The following is a 15,470-nucleotide window of genomic DNA, read 5'->3' on the forward strand; positions in this document are numbered from 1 at the left end:
AGACTATGAATAGGAACTGAGCTCTCACCAGATACAGACTCTGCCGGCATCTTGCTCTTGGACTTCTCAGCCTCCAGAACTGTGAGAAATAAATGCTGTTGTTTAAACCACTCAGTCTGTGGTGTTTTTGTTATAGCAGCCCAAACATACTAAGACAGTATATATGGACCAAGAGAAAGATCTAGAGCCAAAAGGAAGTAGAAATTTGAAACCACTTACTCAGTGCCATGTAAAACACTCAAAACAAAGAGTGACATAAAACTAGAGATCTGACAAAAATTAGCAATGGACACTAATCACAGTAGGATAGGCCACTGAAATACTGTGCAAGGTTTCAAGTAGATTACAAGAAAGTATATCAGAGGCTTGGAAAGGCACAGAAATGGCAACAAAATGATAAATAGTATCAATGTTTATAACTGCGAAGGTGGTGGGGGGAGTTAGCTTTATGTTCATTAGAAAAAAAGAGATTAGAAGGGATAATTACTGAGGTGTCTAAAACTCCGCTGCGTATTGAGAAGGGAGAGACAGGAAATGGCTCAAAAGCAAAAGAGGACATGAGCAGAAAGGAACAAAGAACTGTGTATTAAAGGGAATTCAGAAGCAATGTATTTATAGAGTAATTACTGCCACCTGCAGAAAAGGCTACCGATATCAGACAGGCAGTACCCTAACCCTGGGTGTATTTTTACAGTGAGTTAAATGACTGCTTTTTGGGGTGGGGGGATGGGGGGAGGGGCTCTACAAGGCACACGACCTGCACGGAGGGATTGAGTTTGTCAGGGCAATGTGGCTGCTTTCCTTCCTGAAATGCGAGCTGCTCTCTCTCATTAAGTTAACACACTGATCTGGCAGAGCCACATCCTGGAATCCTAAAAACATCAGCTTCCATCTAAACTTTTCATTTCTTATGTGCTTAATTTGGCTTAGTCAGCTTGATGGCAAGTTTGCAATATTATAAATATGCATATGGCCTGGTATCTGCCACCCGCTGTCTGATCCTGACTTATTTGCCTATGGGAAGAAGCATAAGCCAGATAGGATGTGCAGCTGGGCAAACCTCCAGGTCTGGAATTCGGGTTCAGTCTTGCTAAACATCAGATAATGTTGAGTACTTATCTAAACTGGTCAGTCCCATAGAGCCTCGGACCTTCTTCCAATCACCTGACTAGTTCTTATCCTCTGGAGGGAGGGTAGAAATTCAAAAAAATGACCTATACAAATCAGTTTTACCATGCTTTGGTCTATCACTGTTATGAAATATTTTGACACCCAACTGTCTCATGGTTTAGGGGCAAACCAATATTTGTTCTTCTTTATGGGGATGTATGTGCTCTAGGTTACACTCTCCCTGAACATTGAAAGGTGTTAAATCCAGAAAACAGCCTTAACACAGTGGATGATTGAGCCTCCTTGGTCCATCCACTGAGTAGAGGTTCAGTCTCATGGAAAGAATTTTTCTGCCTCCTTCCAAACAGATTCAACCTTTGTCCTTCCTTAAGACCTCGTTCTGTTAAATCTCTCCTCCCTTCTAAAACATCAGTCTCTTTCTTTCCCTTCAACCTGTAAGTATGCTCAAATATCTCCCCACCAAAAATGTCCTCTCTAGTTACAGCTGTATGCCATCCCTTTAGAAATTCTCTCGGTGGCGGCGGCGGGTGGGGGGGGGGAGAGAAAAAAAAAAAAAAGCACAGACTCATGGGCTCTGCTTCTCCACAGCCCTCAGACCCCATTAACTCCCAAGCCTCAGCAAGTTGGCTTCTGGCCTCACCATTACAGTAAAACTGCTTCGGTAAAGGTCACTAATGGCCTCCCGATAGGCAAACACAAAGGGCATTTTCAGTGTGGGGTTTACACTCTGCTTCAAACTCTCGTCTTTGGCTTCAAAGACATCAGGGCCTCCTCATTGTCCTTCCAACTGCTCTGTTTGCTCCTCCTTTTTTGTTTTTTTTTTCCCCCCTGGATTCCTCTCACTCTATGTACTCTTTCAAGTTGGTGTTTCCAAGATGATCTCATTATTTTTGTTCCTTTTCACTCTATTATTTACCCTGAATTTCCCTATCTAATTATCACCCACATTCTGAACCTCCCAATTCTGTATTTCCATTCCAAATCTTTGCTTGAGTTCTAAAACCTTATATGAAACTGTCTACAAATACATTGTCTGACTGTCCCTCACATACCCCAAGCTTATTACATGCATGGCTGTAACTCATTGACCTTAAGTCCCGTTGCCTATCTGCCAACCTCCTCCTCTTCCCATTTTACCTCTGTGAATGAAAACTCGTAAATGGAGAGATAATCTTAGATTTTTCTTTTTTCTTCAACATCCACATCCAATTGGTCAACAGTTTTATACATTCTACTTTAAAAAAAAAAGTGTTATTTTTTTAGATTCAGTTTCCATCTCTCAGCTTCATAGCCTTAGTTCCTGCTTCAAGAATATTTCATTCAGCCTACTGAAATAGCAACCTCATTGATATTTCAGACTCCAATCTATCCATTAGCAAAGTTTTCTATAAATCAAATCTGATTACATTACTGTCCTGCTTAATCTGGGCCATTTACTCTATCACCCCCAGAGAAAGTGCTCTAAAGTCTGCTTCTGTATTCAATCTCATCCCCTGCCATTGTGCTCCATCCAACCTGTCCTGAGCCTTTTAATGTCCTTGAGAACAATACATTCTCTTGTGCTTGATGACATTGAAAAGGTCCTCCTCTGCTTAAATACCTTTTCTCCCACTCCAATTATTTACCTGGAAAACCTTTCCTTATACTCCACGGCTTGGTTTAAGCATCATCTGTGGCCCATCTTCCTTGATCCTCCCCACCCAGCACCAAAGTTAGGCATACTTTGAACTACTACAGCCCAAAAGCACTTTGTAAAAGTCTCTATTACGGCACAATAATTGCTCAGTGACACGAACAGACAGTTGGTGTCAAACAAACACCAACAGTTTTGTTAAGTGTTTCCCAGGAGTGGGATGTTCAAGTTCCCATGGTACCAGTGGTTGGGAAAGAACTTAGGTGGTTTCTTCTACCATGAAAAGTCAAGAAGAAGGTGGGAATGGATGACTTTATCCAAGCTAGCTGGAAAAATTCCCATGAATTCAAGCCACTAGAAAAAAGTTTTTAATCTACTCTCCCCCTCCAAAAAATGCAGAGAATTCAAGTTTTTGAGCAAATGCTTACTAACCAACCCCAGAAGGTAGTTTAGAGGTGTCTAGATCTGAATTTTCTCAGAGAAGTTTAATAGTAGCAACACATGTGGTATATGTAGCATTTTTTTTCTAAATGTTTCCATCTTTATCTTGGCATATATTTTCAAAAATCTAGCCAGCAGATATGAGAATATACTGAGATTTCATTTAGCATATGAAGAAACCAAGGACTCAAGATGTTAGGCAATTTTCTCAGAATTATACAGTGTGTCACCAACTGATTGATATCTAGTCTCCCAAATCTATGTTTCATGTTCTAGAAACCTGAACGTGTTATCTTCTCTCTAAAGGGTCTTCCTTTCTCATGTCATTTCTTTCATTAATGCATATATTCATTTTTTACACAAAGACTTTATTAAGAGCTATGATAAAATAGAAGTAATAATCAATTTAGAGTCAGGAGGCCTGACCTTGACTTCCTCTTAGACTCATGTAAATATTCAAAGGCAGCAGAGCATAATGAAAAGAGGACTTGGATTTGGAAGATCTGGGCTTAATCCTAGCCTGACTGCTTTCCAGCTAGGTGAGCTTGAGCAAGCCACCTCACTTCCCTGAACCTCAACTCCTTAATCAACAAAGTTGGAATAACAATACTTATGTGGATCACTCTTATGAGACACAGCACATGAAACCACTTTGTAAAGTAAAAATGCTATGCAGTGATACTCCCAACCTTTTACTGAGTGTTTACTATGTGCCATGTGATGCTCTAAGTATGTTACTAAGATGGGCTCATTTGAATTTTCACAATGATTCTATGAAGTAGACACTATTGTTATTCACACTTTATAGACGAGGAATGAAAGGCATGCAGGAGTTAAGTAACTTTTCCAAAATCACACAAATAAGAAATGGAGCTAGGATTGAAGCCAGACAGTGAAATGCCCAAGCTCGTCTCCAAACCACTTAATGATGCTGGCTCTCCAGCAACGTACTGAGTACTTTCATGTTTTAGGATCTTAGTGCATATGAACTTAATTGCCCTTTATATGTATTATCTCCCTCAGTCCCCTCTACAACCTTATAATTTTGTCCAGAGGAGGTAAATAAATATAACAAAGGTCCATGCATACTCCTCGAGTCTATTCTGAACACATCAGCCAGAGCGAGCCCTCTTTGTTCAAAACCCACTAATGCTTCCCAGTTCATACAGTGTACAGTCCAATATCTTTGCTATGGCCTAGAAGACCCTATAAAGTTCAGCCTTTGATGATGCTCCTACCACTCCCCTCGTTCCTCCCTTCCAGCCAAACTGCTCTCTTCACTGTAGCTGAAAAATGTTAGATGTGCTCCTGCTTCAGGGCCATTGTCTCGACTGTTTCCTCTGCTTGGAATGTTCTTACCCAGATAATCACCAGGCTCATTTCCTCACTTTATTCAGGTCTCTGCTCAAAAAATAACCTATCAGAGGCTCCTTGGACACTCTAAGATGGGAACTACCAGCCCCTTTAGTCACTCTCAAACTCATTACCCTGGCTTTACTTTTCTTTATGGCAACCATCATCAGTGGCATCCACTTATGACATCTAATAGATTATATATATATATTTTATTATCTGTTTCTCTCCTGCCATATACACATAAACACCCTTAAATTCTCCCTCAACGAACACATACATATACACACACATTGGAATACCAGCTGCTTACCAAAAGTTCAGGTTTTGTTTTCTGCTATTACCCCCCAGTACCTAGAACTGTGCCTGACATCTAGCAAAAGTCTCAAAACCCATAAGTTTTGTCAATAAGTGTGAATAAATGATTCTATGAAAAGGCAAAAGAGTCTTGTTAAAGACTCCTCAGAAACAGCTGATAGTGACAGGAAAATCTTGGATATTTTTTATTCTATTTCTTTAGAACCTTTTGGAGCTGCAAACACAGTCTTCTGTTATAAAATAAGGTTGAGTAAATATTACCAAATAAATATATAAATTTAGTTCCCTTCCATGGAAGTGCCTCCCTTTTGGTTCCAGCCAGATAGTGGCTTACTTTACTGTCAGTGGCAAATAAAGGATTAAAATTCACCTGATCCTAGCCAATTGTGGACTAGGAAGTAAAGATGAGTCAAGTGCAAAAGGATTTTTTTTTTCATTTCTGCTCTATTTTATGAGAAGTTTTTGTTTAATGAGAAATTACTAGGCAGTCATGTTACCAAAATACCTCATGCATCATTTTTAATCCAGGAGAAGGTAAGCCCTAATTGACCTATTATGGTTCCCTTCCTTCTTCTCTGATGCCGTTTATCTACCTGGTTGTTTCATAGTGCCATGCAGCAAGTGAGGTGGGAAAGTAGGTGTCTCAAGAAAATTCTAGCAAAGCAAAGCATGGGTGGAGGGGAGAGGAAATCTCTTGAGAGGAAGTGTTTATACAAGTTTTAGAAGGACTGTGAATAGGACAGAGGTAGAGATGTTACGTTGTTTTACTGGTTCTAGTTACCAGTGTCCACTATATTCGACAACCCTGAAACGAAATATAGTGATGTTATCACCACTACGTTGAAGAATTACTCAGAAACCAGGGAACTGGAACATAAATCTCCAATCGTTCCCTGATTAGGTCATGTACCTCAATTTCTTTTTTCCTGTGAGGCATTAGGAGTCAGTGGAAAAAGCGTGGGCTTTAGAATCAGACAAAATTCGTTTAAAATTTTGGATCAACTACATATTAGCTGTGTGATGTCAGTATGTTACCTAACCTTCCTGAGCCCGTTTCTGCCCATCTAAAATTGCATTTATAATACCTACTCACTAGGACTTGTGTGAAAATTCAGTTAAATTACTGTGTAGTAGCACACCCAAGTGGTCTTGGGGCATGAAAGTTTATTACTACCTCTCTTTGTCTTCATAGAAAAACACAAAAAATACTTGTAGCTAATTCTTCTAAAGTATCCTATGATAAAAATATCACTTTATCATTTGCTTTTTGAAGTGAAGATTTCAAATATCTCTCGAGAAATGTCTAGGGATTTGGGAATCGAGGAACTCTAATAAAAAGGCCTAAGGGCCAAACAAGAAGGTTAGGGATGAATGAAAACTCCTGCATTTACTTTCTATACATCGAGAAAAGCATTTAAGATCCAATGGACGATGGATGTCCTTGCAGCGTCCATCCCTTAAATCTCGTCAGAAAAGAAGAGCTGCTCAAATTTTAGCTTGTAGGAGGAGATATAAGATAAAATGCAAGAAGACCTTTGGTATAAAGAGGAGCTGAAAACAGGATTTGCCCCTAGGGAACGTCAGCTCTCCTCTGACTCTCTTCACTCACACACAAAAAAAAATGCTGAGAAATTTCAAAGTCACTGGGTTAAAAGAAAACTTTAAAACATCCGGGGTACCTACAAAGCAATCCCTATTCTGCCCTGAGTTATGTAGAGAGCAGCTTGGATCTTCGCATACCTAATACAGGGTCAGAGCCCAGCCAGTCCCCGGATTGTCATGAATCTTTTATAAAGGCTAAGCGTGGCTTCAGTCCACTGCCATTTGGGGGTAGGATCTGGAACCCCAAATTTAGCCCTGTGTCTTGATCATGTCTCAAGGGGGTGGGAGCACTTGAATGAGTTCCTTTGATTGCCCAGGTTGATATTCACAGAATTCAGTAGTGAAATTGGTACCAAGAGCTAGAAAAAATAGAAACTCTGATTCTATGAGAAAAAAAAAAAAAGGATGTAATTATACAAGGAAGAACAACAACATACTATGAAGCTGTATGAAATATTTTCTTAAAAATCATGCCATGGTCCTTTTGGAAGGGAAATAGAGCTAAATATTAGTAATATGTTTAGTTTTTTGTTGAATTTATTTTATTTAAAATGTTTGAAGCCACCAAAATAAAGCTGGGGGCTGATTTTAAAGAAATTTATGTATTTTTAATTTTCTATTTTAAATATCCATTTCTCCACCCTGCTTACTTTCTGTAATTTAAGGGCTTGATTTATGAAAATCACTTAACTCTACAAGTACCCAAAGTATTAATGATATCATGGAGGTATCTTAAGAATGCATCCAGCAGGATGAATGCTAATGTACCCTAAAAGATTTTTTAAAAGCTTAGTGAGTTTCTGTATATCAAGTGTATCTGAGCAACTTCTATCTTCACAAAGAACAAAGTTAGGATTAGAGGTTACATTAGGCAAGAATAAGACATTGCAATAATTATAATAATATTTTACTATCATACAGTATCTAGCTTATTTGAATATTTTTTTACACACAGTTCATTTTATTGTTTCTATATACCAACAACCCTGTGAAGTGAAATTCTCTTTTATACAGATGAGGAAATAGGAGCTCAGAGAATTGAAGGTTCTTTGCCAAGGACCCTGGCTGGAAGAAAGTAAAGCCAGGGCCAGAAGTCAATTCCTCTCGGCTCTGAGAGTAGTGGTCTAGACCAGTGGACAATGAAGATGGACCCAGTACCCAATCTACATTATTTGAAAGATGTTTTTTTTAATTATTGTGCCCCGAGTCCATGGATCTCTTATCTGAGAATTTTTCTTTCTTGCTTTCTACTATAAAAGTAACATACTTTTCAAATGTAATTTTGTAATTCAAAGAGAAAAGTAAAAATGTTTACTGGCAGGGAATTTGATAAGATTGTTTTAAGATCATTATGTAAACATAGCATGTAACATGTTTAGTTTTACTGGACTTTTATATTTAAAATAACTTAATAACTATTTTATGCAATACTTAAAAAATATACATTCAGTATATTTCTACACAGAGGGTGGGTATTTTCTGTTTTTTAAAGGTTACCCCTGAGTCCAGAATGAAAAGTTCTACAACTTTTCTCAAGGTCACTTATTATGCTAGAAAGGGCCTTAATATTTTTTCATTTCATTCTAAATAAACAGAATAGTAAATTCCAAGAAATTTCATTTTTTAGTTTGTGTTAACTGGGAAGGGACATCTGTTTGTCTTGTAGTCTTGTGCTTTAGGAATCAAAATTATAAACATGCAGACTTTTTTCCAGAACTTATAAATTTCCTTCATATTTCCCAGAAGCCTACTCATATGCAGATAAACAAAATCAGATTTTACCTAACTAGAAAACCAAGTATTCCATAAAGAATTAAGAAAATGTACAGTCTGTAGGATCCAGGCCTGCCATGTGTTTTCCTTTCAACTTTTTGGTAACTAGGAAGCAGGGGGATTTTAAGAAGTAATATTTCTTTTCAGATATTTAATTTGGGGGGTGGAGGGCACATACAGCTGACCTCCATCATTGCACCCAGGGTCCACACAAAGTGATTTGTATAAATGTTAACCTCCCCTTCCTGACCTCTCCTGTATAGGAAATTAGAGAGGTCAGAAGTGGTAAGTCAGAACTCCAGGACTGTTATCAAGAAGGAAAACTCTACTAAAAAATGAAGAAGGAAAGGAAAAAAATCACTAGAAAACTATGTGAGGATCTATTTCAAAATACTGTACTAGATAAAGATCAGGACTCAAAATAAGAAGGAGGTATCCTCAACACTGTTACTCAAGAACTTTTTAATAAATAGTATATTGGCTGTCTTGATAATTAGTGAACGTCCTAGGTTTTCACCCACTCGTGGAGTGCCTACTATGAGTCAAGCACTCTGCCAGGTGCTGACAATGAGATGAATCACTGTCTTTCCTCAAGAAGTTGACAGTCCATATTAAGTGCTGTGCTAGAGACTGGATGGTGGAAGGGCTCTTAATCCAGCCTCAGGAGAAAGGGAAGATTTATCATTGGATTACTAGCTCCATATCAACTAAGGCCATGTCTCCATAACTTCTACACCCTCACTCAAAACCAACCACTATACATACCCCCTTATAGATTCCCAATGAATTTGATGACAATCTCTGCTGAGACTTATAGAATGAGCAAGAGTTATACCAGTTACGAGAAAAGAAATGACTTTTCCAGCATGTCCAAGAGTAGAGGCTCTAGGGTAATAGAAGTTCTAAGAATTGTAAGGCAAAGTTTAGATATGGCTGAAAAACTAAGTGTTGGTGGATGATGACGAGCCATGAGGCCAGACAGATATTCAAGAGCATACCTTGAAGATTTCTGTAGGCCATGTTAAAAAAATATAAATATTTTACAAAGGAACATCAAAGTTCTTACTTTAAGAGGTTAAATAAACCAACAATCACAGTAAAATGTATGTTTAGGTTACTGCTACAAGAGCACAGAGGAGAGGCCACATAATCAAAGTTGGCTGCCCAAGAGGCCTTGCCAAAAATGTCACGCTTGAGCTTTAGATGAGCAAAGTGAAGAGAGACCATACTCTAGGGGGGGAAAAATGCACATCTGAAGACATGGAGGTGTAAAGTAGCATGGTGCTTAAACAAACCAATATGCCTAGAGTTATGAGTGATGAAACTAGAGGAATGAAAGCGACCAGACCATGCTGGTTTCTGTGTGCTAAGCTAAATTGTTGAACTTGACCCTGAAAGGAATGGAGAAACACTGAAAGACTTGAAGCAAGAGAATTACATGAGTAGATTTCCATTTTACTAAGATCGATACATGGTGTGGCTGAAAAGTAAGAAAACCAGTGAAAATGGTTCTCAGAGGGAAATTACCACCCTAGAAGGCAGTTTGAAAATTTGGGGAAGTTTTTGTTGTCACAGTATTAGGAGGCATTATGAGCATTTAGAAGACAAAAGGACAGGGATGCTGGAGGTCTCCCAATGCCAGCAGCTCTGAACAAGGAAGATTGTTCCTGTACCAAACACTACTTCTTAATGTCGCATTGGATAATCACGTATGCGAAAAATCTTTTCCTAATATCTGAATTAGAATCCAGCACCATTTTACATATTAAAACAAAGTGGTTTTCACTGTTTTAATTTATAGTGAATTTCGCATGAAGGCGGGTACCATATAAACTGAGGTAAAATTGTATTTTGTTTTTTTGGGACTTTATCAAGAGCTGTTCACCATTTCAGAGGAGGAAAAAAAAAATGCATCATGGAAACACTGTTTGTTACCGATGTAGCACACCTGAATTATAGCAGTTGTAGTGACTATGCTTCCACGGGCCCAAGCTTCCAGACCTGAGCTTTGACATCTTTTCTCTCACAACAGCCTTCTCTATGGCCCAGCCCCAGTTCCAGCCACAAGTCCTGCTAATGGTACCTCACCAGGCTCCAACCCTCCTGTAAGGAGTGGTCTTAAAGAAGATCTAGAAGTCATGAGAGACAATGTAATAGTTGAATTGGAAAGAAAATTGGATTTGTACAGTGGCGCTCCAACTCCAGTGTACTTGTACATGAGGATAAGAATTACCCCGGGAGGTGAACTTAAAAGGCAGATTCTCAAGCTCTACCCTCGGAGAATCTGAGTCTTCTCAAGGAGTAAGGCCAAGGAGTTTGAATTTTTAACAAGGTCCCCAGGGGACGCTTGCAGACGTTAAGGCCTTGGAACACCTTGGAGAACCACTACACGGGATGATGTCTAAGATCTCCTCTAAGCCTAATGTTCTCTGACCTGCTGAAGATTATGGCAATGGGAATGAGGGGCTTCTATCCATTCCCTGATTAGGAGCACCAAAACTCTAAGCACCACCATCCTGACCTTGGCTCCAACATAAGTGACCACATGAGTCACATGTGTGTTAGTGACCACCTAACATATGCTCTAAGCAGCTGACAAAGTAACCACCTTGTCATTATGTACACAAAGTACCACCTTTATTTAGTATTCACACACCTCTATGAAAAGGTAAGTGTTTAAAAAAGACTCAAAATGTGTAATGTACATCATAGCAGGTGTATAAGAAATAAAGTTTTGCCAAACTGTACTAAAATTTACTCCATAACAAGAGCAGCACATTTTTCTCCATGGCTGCTATAGATTTCATGGATCCTGAGAAACCCAGCCATTTTTAGAAATCCCATGAAATTTACCTTTTCACTCAAATCCACATGAAATCAAAATTTTTCCCTACGAGTCCCCATAAAATTGGCACATTTCCTCAGAAGACCCCATGAAATTATAAAGAATATTGCAGAGTCTTTGCTCCTGGCCCTTGTTGCACATCTTAAAGAGACAGATTAGATTACAGAATTATTTCATTTTTCTGATTAAAGATGAAGTTGCCCCAATTTTTTCCTTAAGTAATCACTGTTACCCATTTTTCTAATCATTCTTTAATAATAGAATGTGTCTTTACTTTGAAGGAGTAAGCATTTCTGGAAAATCACCTGAAGTTAAGAAGTTATGAATTAAGGGACTATCCCAGTTGTTTTCACATTCACAAACTATGCAATATTCAAGTCAAAATAATATTTTCCTCAAAGCAAAAAGTCTCATCTCATTGTAATATACAAATTTACAATGGCAAACAACATCTTTTATAAAGTTCTACTTCAGCAGATATTGTGAGAATCAAATAAGATCATGAATGTACAAGTACAGATGGTAATGCACTGTAGAAATATAGAATGGTAAGGTGGGATAGTTTTCGAATTAATGAGAAAAAATTGATTATAATAAATGAAAATATAGACATTTCTGCTAAAAGTAGCACATGTATTCCAATTAATACAAAATGAATACCCAGACTTTTTTGCTCACAAAGAAAAATTGACTGTGAAAAAAATAAAAAGGGGATCACGGCAACACAAAGCAAAATTGCAACAGGTAGATGGCTTTAAGTTATGACTATGTGTTATGAAAACGAAAGGAACTCACATATTTCATATTCCTATAGTAATCATAAAATCTTACCCTCCTGGTTTTACCTAGATCTTGATTCCCTCGGGTTGTTAAGCAAAACAAGCTCTCAGTTCAAGTTGGTAAGGCCGCACTTAAAATGTCATTTCCTGAATGCGAGCCAGTATTCCATTCAAAGGAGGAAGTTTTGCTGCAGATGTACCCTTCTAAATGGTAATCGATCTAACAGAAATTCTAAGCTGCCCTCGTACTTTGACTTTGAATCATGTGAATATTTAATCTTTTATTAGATTCATCATCCAACAATCACAAATCCAGAAAGATGCTGGTGATGACCACAAAAATCAGTATAATGAAGAGAATTACTGCAAGATGTCAGCCAGAAATTTTAACAATATATCTAACTACCACACAAAATAGACAGATGCAGCTACAGAGAGGAAAAAGTCATTTAACTTGTTCTGATATTTGGAATTCTGATTTTGATCCAGATGCGAGAGACTGGGCTGTCCTGGTAAAAACATCAGTGTAGAAAGAAAAGCACTTCTGGCTCTCTACCAACATTGATTGGATTCCCCTTTAGGTTAATCAATCTGCAGCTGAATTAACTTTCTTTCTGTTGTGATAACCTTTCAGGTTTTCTGCCAACATGCAGCAGATGGAATCTGGGGTTGAAAAGCAGAGGAACGGGATTCTAATCCTAACTTTGCTATTAAATAGTGATGTGACCTTGTGTGCCCCAGTTAACCTCTTTGAGCTTCATTTTCCTTATCTGTAAAATGGGGACAGTAATCCCTCATCTGACAACTTTTCAGAGTTTTAGGAAAGCTCATAGCACATTTTTAATGGAAAAGAGCTGTGCACTTGTAAGAGCATTTCTCAGAAGGAAATTCAGTGAACAGGGGACCTCCAGGAGCATCCTTCTGAAGCCATAGCCAAGGGATACCCCTCTCAAGTACTTTCCACATTCAGGATGTTTGGACTGAGCAGAGGAGGCATGTATATCTGTCAGCAAACCACTCTTTATGCCTTGGATTTCTAATCTACAAACAACCTGGGTAATGAAATTGAAACTGATGTTTTTCATGTTATAATGTGTTCTGAACATTGAGTGCTTAAAACAAACACACCTTTGGTCAAATGTCAATAATCCAGAGCTTTTCACCTATTGATAGATTAGGTTAGTCCTTGGCTCTCTGTTTAATGAACTCATGTGGTAAGTTATATTACTTTCCTTACTTTATTGATGATGAAACTAAAATGCAGAGATGTGGTTGACTGTCCTAGGGTCCTCAGTTAGGAAATAATGGAGCAGGGCCTTGAATCCAAGCACTCAGTCACCTGTCCCATGAGGCCCTTTTCTTTGTTTCCATTGATACTTTAAAGTAGCTTCTAAAAAGCTTTGTTAACAAAAAGGGTTGTCTGTAATTTTTTTTTTTTTTTTTAATTAACAGACAATTTGGGGGTAGAGAGTAGAATTTAGGATTGGTTAAGGAAAACTTATACAAAGGTAAAGCAAAAATACTAATTTACAAAATGCAGTTTAGTATTTTTTTACTTTTATTAAAAAAATAAAAATAAACCAGTAGTGTTAAGAAATTACCACAATAAGAAATTTTTGTGATTGGTCAAAAGTGAAAATGCTACTATTATGTGTTTTCCATGTTCCCTTGCCTAGACAAAGCAAACACACAGCAACAACAAAACTCACACGCTGCCCTGAAGGTCCCAATGCTCACATGTAGAAATTCTAGGCTCTAAGAATTGAGGTGAAATGGAGTGTGGACTGTGAACTGAATGGCTTAGAGAAATGTCACTCATCCTGTTGCCAGGGACAACGGGTGTTTCTTCAAAGCTATAAGACTACAGTTGACCCTTGAACGACTTGGGGATTAGGAACACGGATCCTCCACACAGCTGAAAAATGCCATCTAATTTAGTCAGCCATCCATATCCGAGATCCCAATTCAACCAACCATACATCATGTAGTACTGCTGTATTTACTACTGAAAAAAATCCACATAAGTGGATCAGTGCATATAAGTGGATCAAACCTGTGCTGTTCAAGTGTCAACTATATTTATATTTGACAACACGTTTAAGTAAAGTGATTGCCTGGCTGAGGTGTCCTGAAATCTGTCTGTCACACAGTCTCCATGACTCACAACTTATCCCCAAATTGATAAGCTTTATAAATGGGGCATAAATATTGCACAAATAATACTCAATTCATCTGAAGTATCATAGGATTTCATATTTGGAATTTTAAAAATACTAAATAGTAGGAAAAGAGTTGGCTACTATACTTCAACTAAATGGTTACCTTTCTTTATAACATCATCAATATCCTGGGATTTTCTGAACCGTAAAAGTGCATTTGTTAATTTATCTACTCACTAATTTTACAGCTATTTAATGGACCCCTGCTCTGTACCAGGCACTAAGCCTGGTTCTGAAAATTCAGATATGACCACGATCCCCTCCCTCTCCCATGCTCAAGGTTCTTTCAGGGTAGTGTAGTAGAAGTCAGCCATCAGGCAATTGAAATAGGATGTGTAATTAGAACATTGCTTGGTGCTATACCAGTTGCCTCAGGAGTGGATTAGCAAGAATTGTTGCCTTTCCTATGGCCTAAGAAGTAGCTGGACTTAAATCAGCATGCTGATACCATACCTAAGAAGGCTAGCAACTGGGCAAAAACACCCAGACATCTAGAGGCTGTAGGATGGGGGCGGGGGGTTCATCAAGAAGGAGTTGAGGAGAGGTCAGAAGTCAGGCTAGAGTGGATCCTTGTGTCACAAAATTGAGGACACTCCTGAAGTGTCCACATGTGAACCCCAAAGAAGTGCAATCATTTGGGTACTTTGCCCCGCAGATGTTGTCTATGACCAGTTGAAGATTGGGTTGGGGGTGGGTAAGAGCAGTGACTGACAATGGTCTACAGAAGGAGCCATTAAAGAAACAGAACCAACCTCCTGTATCAAATCCCTCCCACCTGTTTCAACACAAAACCAAATGGAAATCGGAGTTGAGTAGATAAGCTCCACTCCTGACTCAAGCTATTAGTCAAACCTGGGCTGGAAAGATGGGAGTGTTACCCTGGATATGAGGTTAGAATTTTTAATTTGATGGGACTGATCTTTTTTATAACACCTGAAAGTGATCAGACAACCATGGGATTTACCTGAGATGTTACTGAATGCGAAAGCCATTTGAAGGGGGTCATATGAGAAATAAGAAAACTGTCTCTTCTTTGTAACTCTGGGGGAGTTAGGACTATTCAAAATCACAGCTATACGTGTGATAAATAAGATAGACGTGTCAACAAGGATATGGTGAGGGCACTTAAAAGGGACAACTGACGTAATACTAAGACACTAAAACCACTAAAAAAAAAGTTTGAAAAAAAAAATCAAGGCTTGTTCTATTCTCCTTCTACTAATACTTCATATATTTCTCTGCTTTTTATTCCTGATCGGAGTAGAACATTTTTCATTCTGTGATCTTCTACTGAAAACTCACCCAAATATAGCAGCTCTTCATATCTCCCTCCTTCTGTCTGCCTGGCTTCTTCATTCATTCTGTCATTCAATTAT

General features: G+C 38.4%; 1 long non-coding RNA gene across 1 annotated transcript in view; it reads left to right on the forward strand.

Moving 5' to 3' along the window:
- The window catches only part of LOC136794395 (uncharacterized), an 85,623-nt gene extending 75,044 nt beyond the window's left edge, over positions 1-10,579 (forward strand). The window contains exon 3 of the long non-coding RNA XR_010841122.1: positions 10,284-10,579. This is a non-coding gene — a long non-coding RNA (uncharacterized lncRNA). The remainder of the gene's footprint in view (positions 1-10,283) is intronic.
- The last annotated feature ends 4,891 nt before the right edge of the window (positions 10,580-15,470 follow it).

Source organism: Kogia breviceps, chromosome 6, assembly GCF_026419965.1.
Source record: "Kogia breviceps isolate mKogBre1 chromosome 6, mKogBre1 haplotype 1, whole genome shotgun sequence".
Lineage (NCBI taxonomy): Eukaryota > Metazoa > Chordata > Mammalia > Artiodactyla > Physeteridae > Kogia > Kogia breviceps.